This window comes from Prinia subflava, chromosome 1 (genome assembly GCF_021018805.1).
Source record: "Prinia subflava isolate CZ2003 ecotype Zambia chromosome 1, Cam_Psub_1.2, whole genome shotgun sequence".
NCBI classification, from domain to species: Eukaryota; Metazoa; Chordata; class Aves; order Passeriformes; family Cisticolidae; genus Prinia; species Prinia subflava.
Window position 1 is genome coordinate 32,604,318 of NC_086247.1, and position 6,000 is coordinate 32,610,317.

A 6,000-nucleotide genomic window follows, 5' to 3' on the forward strand; every position below is an offset into this window, starting at 1 on the left:
GACTCTGTGCTGCTAATCTCCCCAACCACTGGAAAAGCACGTACAATACTGTCATTCATAGTTGTGTGATTTCAAGGCTAATTAAGCCTATTCACTGTTTTGAGTCTGCTTAAATACCTTAGTGGGATTCTTCTAGCTTCTGCAGCTTGCCAGCTCAAACCGTCTCAGAATGTCTCTGGTATACGCAAATTTACACTGAATGTATGGCTACAAATTATAGTAAGATTATTCTGCCATTTGAGAGTACATCCATCTGAGATGAGGTCAACAACCTTGTAGGTAAACCAAATCCTCATACCTTAAGACGGCAAATGACACAACTGAAAATTCTGTAAAAAGAAACTTCATTATGGCTTCATTTTGAGTTCTTGCATTAGATTTTAATTTTAATTTAATCTCTCTATATATTGAAAATACAGATGATTTTCTAAAAGTTAACTACTGATGAGGTACTGTGAAATATTATTTTATGAACTGCCTTAATAATGCTCTGAGGCTAATTTATTCTGTATTTGGACTGTACTGCCATAACTGATTTCTATTTCTTAACTTGTTAGGCAATCAGGGGGAGAAGCTCATCTCCAGTGTCATCAAAGAAGATTACGTTCGAGAGCTTTGTTCAGTTAATTATCAGCACAGCTTTGCATTCATTTCCTCGTAACGTGGTTTTACCTGAAGGGCTGACATTTATTTCCTAACAAGCTAGTACCTGAGTATGATGGCTGCATGAGGAACACCCTGCAACAGCAAGTCTGAATTCCTAGTAAGAAGCACTTACCTAGGGGTAACAAAACCTAGGGGCTTATGCATCACGTGCTGGTGCTGTGGTAAGAGCTGCTCAGCCCTTCTGCCTTGGCTTGGACTGTAAATGGCCTCACACAATTTTGCAGTGCACTGTGCTCCCCTGTCACGCTACTATGAGAGGTAAATTGGTCAATTGCCATTGTTCCTTGTAAAGAGTTCAACTGCTGTTTATCGCAGCCTACTCCTAAATGCTCAGAGCTGCATTATGCCAGCATTACATATATTATTTATTAGCTAATAGATTGTTGTTCTGACTCTTGCTGGTGCCAGCAGTGATGCTACTGACTACTCTTTGTAGTTATCCAGAGCAGCAATAGGGATGTACAGAAGCTAGACACCTAAGTCACAACTGATCTATCATTATGGCTAAATATAGATTTCCTGCATTAGAACAAATAAATTAAAAATCCCACTGATTTTAGTGGCCTGAGACTTTCATTGTTTTGCTATTGTTCATACCATAATCCATGAAAAAGTGCGTTCAAAATAATACTCTTTGTTTCCTCATTATGCAGTTAACATCATCATACTTTCATGCTGGTGACAAAAAGTAGTTTAAGATTTCCTTTAAGAAATTCATCTGTTTAGAGACTCCATCCCTCCAGACGTGGAAGAAGGAATGTACTGCACAGCAAACGAGTGAAAACTTAGGAAGATGCCAATGTCTGACTTGGGCTGAAATTTCTGCACAAGCTGTTGCAAGCACTGGGACGGACAAAAAGCAAAATAACCTTTGCTGTCCTTCCAGATTTTATCAAGAATACAAGCAGGTTTTAGCTTAATAGATTTTAAATATCTTGACTGGTGCATATTCTCTCTAAGGCTTTTATGGTATTTAGTGGTCTGGGAAGCTATGCTGGGACTGACTTTGTACGGTAACCAAGATAAGAAGCCTCGAAGTTCTCTTCAATAAACACTTGAGTTGTTAAGTCTCTCTGTCAATTTTTTTTTTTTTAGTCATATGTATGCATTTTACTTAGATTTAATTTGAGCATGAATGAGTAATGTATCTATTACAGCATGCTTTAAGATACCTCTAATTGCATAATAGTGAAGAAAAAGTTCAAAATAATGAAATTCTTTCCTTATCTTTTCCATATAGACAGAGAATTATAGATTAAAAAACACAGGAAGCTATGGGATGGCACAAGAATCTACATTTAAAATAGGATTAAATCTACTCTATAATGTCCTAAGCAATATCTTTTCACATTATCCCATAGAACACTGCTGGACATCTTAAAAAATCTCCACAATTTAATATTGGAAAATTTATTTTGGTTTGAAGTTAATGTTTTTGTTACAAGGCAAACACACATTTCTCCCTACTAAAATGTGAGTTAAAAAAGACGTGTTCCAAAGATTTATTACAAAATCCAAGAAATCAAATACCCAGTTCCACTACTCCAGCAATAACACAAGAAAAACATGCCCACTACAGATGGGAAATCAAAAACATTTTCTCTTAGGGTGCTCATATCCTGATAAGACTAGAAACAGAAAAACACAACAAAGTAAACTACGGCCTGTTTCTTATTGTGCATCCATGTTTATAATGTTCAGACACAGGTTAGGTAAAAAAACTTCATTCCTAAAAATGATAAAACTTACTATAGCAATACTAGACAAACATAAAGTCCTCTGAGAGGCAATCATTGCTTAATTCCAAGAGCTGCGAGCATCACTGGGTCAGAAAACATTATCCAATATCATGATGAATTAATAGAATCGACCCCTAAAAACATCCAAAAATTCATTTTTAGAGTGCATGTATGTCTACCCTGACGAAGCTGAAGTGGCGTACAACTTTAAGCACTTCCCTTTCTGGCTCCCATCTCTTCCTGTGGGGAGCAGCAGGTCTGTACTCTGGTACAGCAGACACCTTCAAACATCTTCGGGGGGGGTCTGCAGTGGAATCCCACACTTACAGTCACTGCCCCCTTCACCAGATATCTCAGCTTGCATTCCTCCTCTGAGCTGAGACCAGACAGACCCTCTCCAATGTACTGTTTATATCATGACAGACGGAGTAAAACACTGACTGAAATATCCTTCAGCAGGTAGCTTTAAATACAGTAGCATCATGGAATATATTTTACCTGCTCATGTAGTTACATGAAGCTCAAGGAAGTCACCTAGGATCAAGATTTTTTTCTAAAAGTGACAGTAGCAAACCATTTGGCAAAATCCCAACTGTTGGCAAGAAAGCTATTGCAAATCTTGACCTCTCGCCTTGCTTTGAATGGCAAGCCAGAATTTGCCAATTAACTTTCACTTACAAAAAAACAAAAAGGCTGAGTATGAATAAATATATGTGATATGGCATTGCTAAGGCAGTGGGACATTTCAAAATGCTGAAGCGAATGGAAATGCTCAGGCTGAAGCGAGCTGCTCCAAACAGCACCTCTCCCTCATCTGGAGCTGAGATGTTTCACTGCCTGCATACATCTGAATGAGGGCAACCTGCTGAGCTCCAGCGGCAGCATCCAGCTGAGAAAGGAGGCAAGCGAAGTTCGAATGCTGTCGTGAGAGCTGCCTGCAGAAGCACTCTTTGGAAAAAAAAAATTGTAACAAAGACAGCTGCTAGTTCCACTAATGCTGAACGAAGTGAGAGTTTATCATTTGTATCACATTTATCAGTTGTTTGAACAGAATAGACAGAGGTGCTAAGAACCAAACTATTTTTTCTGTACTGCATCTTATCTCTCTGGGAAAGACTTCCAGAGTTTTGCCAGCACATCTTGGTGATCAGAGAACAAACAAATTCCATAAGTGGCATGTACTCACTGGCCCTGCTCCCCTGAAAGTTTCTACTAAAACTCCCTGGAGGATCGTGCCCCAGGCTTGGTGGAATATTCACTTTTGCAGACCTTGCGCAGCCTCTAAGGCTTGGTGCTAGCTCTGCTCTGGGTTGGACAGACTCGCCAGCTGAGCAAACTTGAACTCTAGGTGTTTTTAATGCAAAATGTTACCAGACAGCCTTTTCCCCCTCCCAAGCCTGCCCAGTCTCGCTGCTGTTCTTCCTCTTCTAAAACAATCCTGGCACCTGCTCAGAGCTACAGGACGGGGTCACCGAAATCCTTTGCTTAGGTGTCCTTTTAATAGCAAGGTCTTGATGACCATGTATTTGCTAAGGAACGCTGCCTGCACTTGATGCTATCGACACTTCCTTTCTTAGACAAACATTGAGAAAGCGACAATTTTGTGTTGCTAGAGTCAGTCTTATCTGCAATGAATTAAAATGTCCAAGAAACTGCATATATACTGCCTATTGTATCTTAATCATTATGTAACTTGAATTGAATGAAGTCCAAATCCTACTATAAATATGGACAGTACATACATAGGGTATAAACAAAGGTCTACCTTCACCCAGACAGTGAAATTCTGATAGAAGAAACACGCTGAATGGCTTGTAGAAACCATGTAGCCAATGAACATGCCTATTCATATAGACATTTAGGTTTTTAAATCCAGGGACCAGCATGCTATCTACCTACAGGGAGCATATATGACAGTATATTTTAGACTACCACAATGCTACATGTATTTTCTTCTGTAGAAGGGATTTTTCAGTCCCCGGGTAGACGGGGTAATTCCAGCGACAGCTACCGAGAAGGCTGAGGTTTTGTATCATCAGGTTTCCACAAGCACTGCTAGAGCATCGGAAACAAATGACGAGCCTTTATCGGTAGAGCTCACCCACGGCAGGAGGCAGAATACTACGAAATGTCATTCCCTCCCTCCCTTTAGCAGCTCTGAAGGAACAAAAATACAAGGCACGGTTTCCAGCGCGCTCCAGGGTGAGGGTTGTATTATCCAGCCTCAGAGCGATCAAGGCAGCCGGGGAGGACACCCCGTGTCCGTCCCGCCCCGCCGATCGTGCCCCCTCCCCGGGGGCGCTCCCGGGGCTCCCCGGGGCTCCCCGCGGGAGCGCCGCGCTCCCGGCCCCGGGCGCTCCGCGGCCAGCGGGCACTTCTCGCCTCCCTTGACAGTCCCATCAGGGCGGGAGCTGGGGATGACTCGGGCTCACAAATAAATCCAAATAAAAGCAAAAGGCAGCCCTCGGCGGAAGAGGGATGCCCTCCCGCTTACCTTGCTCCGCGGGCGCCCGGGGCGCCGCCGGGGGCTGCAGGAGGGATTCCCCGGCGCTGGCAGGGGCTGCTCGGGCTTCCCCGGGCACTGCGCGGCCGCCAAAGCCACGGCGAGGGATTTGTTTTGGTCGCTCCTTCCCGGGGAGGGTTTTCCTCTACATTCCCGGCTCCACATCACCGCCCCCCCCGGCACGGAGAGGGCTGGGGGTGGAAAAACCACGGTAAAGGCATCTCCCTCCTACCCCCGGGGACGAGGAGCCGCCGGAGCAGCCGCGCGGCCAACGGCCGGGGTGTCGGGCGGAGGGGGCCGCGGGGGAGGGGGGATAAGAGTCGAGCCCTCGCTGCCCTCGCCCCGCCGTAATCCCCGGCTGCATGCGAGCCGCCGGCTGCCGGCGCGGCCGCCCGTGTCTGCGGCTGTGCGCGGCGGCGGCGGCGGCGGCGGGGCGGGGGGGCACGGCCGCTCCCGGCCGGGACACGCGGGGCGCCCCCCGCCCCCCGCCCCGCCGCGCTCCCGAGCGCCGCGCCCGCCCCCGCGCGCGCTGCGCGCTCCCGCACGCGCCCGGCACCACCGCGGCGGGGGCGCGCAGCCCCCTCCCCGCGCTGCCCCAGACAAAGGGGGCGCGCTCGGAGACAGCGGGCACGCACAGACACCGCGCGGTGCCACAGGCGGGCACACAGACACACACACTCGTGCACAGGCATGGACACACATCCCGCTCTGACACCCCCCAGGCAGGGCACACACACACTCACACACACACTCGTGCACAGGCATGGACACACATCCCGCTCTGACACCCCCCAGGCAGGGCACATACACACTCACACACACACTCGTGCACAGGCATGGACACACAGCCCGCACTGACACCCCCCAGGCAGGGCACACACACACTCGTGCATATGCATGTACACACACAGCCCGCACTGACACCCCCCAGGCAGGGCACACACTCACACACACACACACTCGTGCACAGGCATGTACACACACAGCCCGCACTAACACCACTTAGGCAGGGGGCACGCACGCACACACCCACCCACATAGAGCCCCCCACACACACACACACAGAGCCCACACTGACCCCCAGGCAGGGCA

General features: G+C 47.3%; 1 protein-coding gene across 1 annotated transcript in view; it reads right to left on the bottom strand.

Moving 5' to 3' along the window:
* Positions 1-5,169, bottom strand: part of KCNB2 (potassium voltage-gated channel subfamily B member 2) — a 189,579-nt gene extending 184,410 nt beyond the window's left edge. Inside the window, exon 1 of the mRNA XM_063392613.1 lies at positions 4,900-5,169. The gene's annotated coding sequence lies outside the window, so the exon portion shown is untranslated. The remainder of the gene's footprint in view (positions 1-4,899) is intronic.
* Between the last annotated feature and the right edge of the window lie 831 nt (positions 5,170-6,000).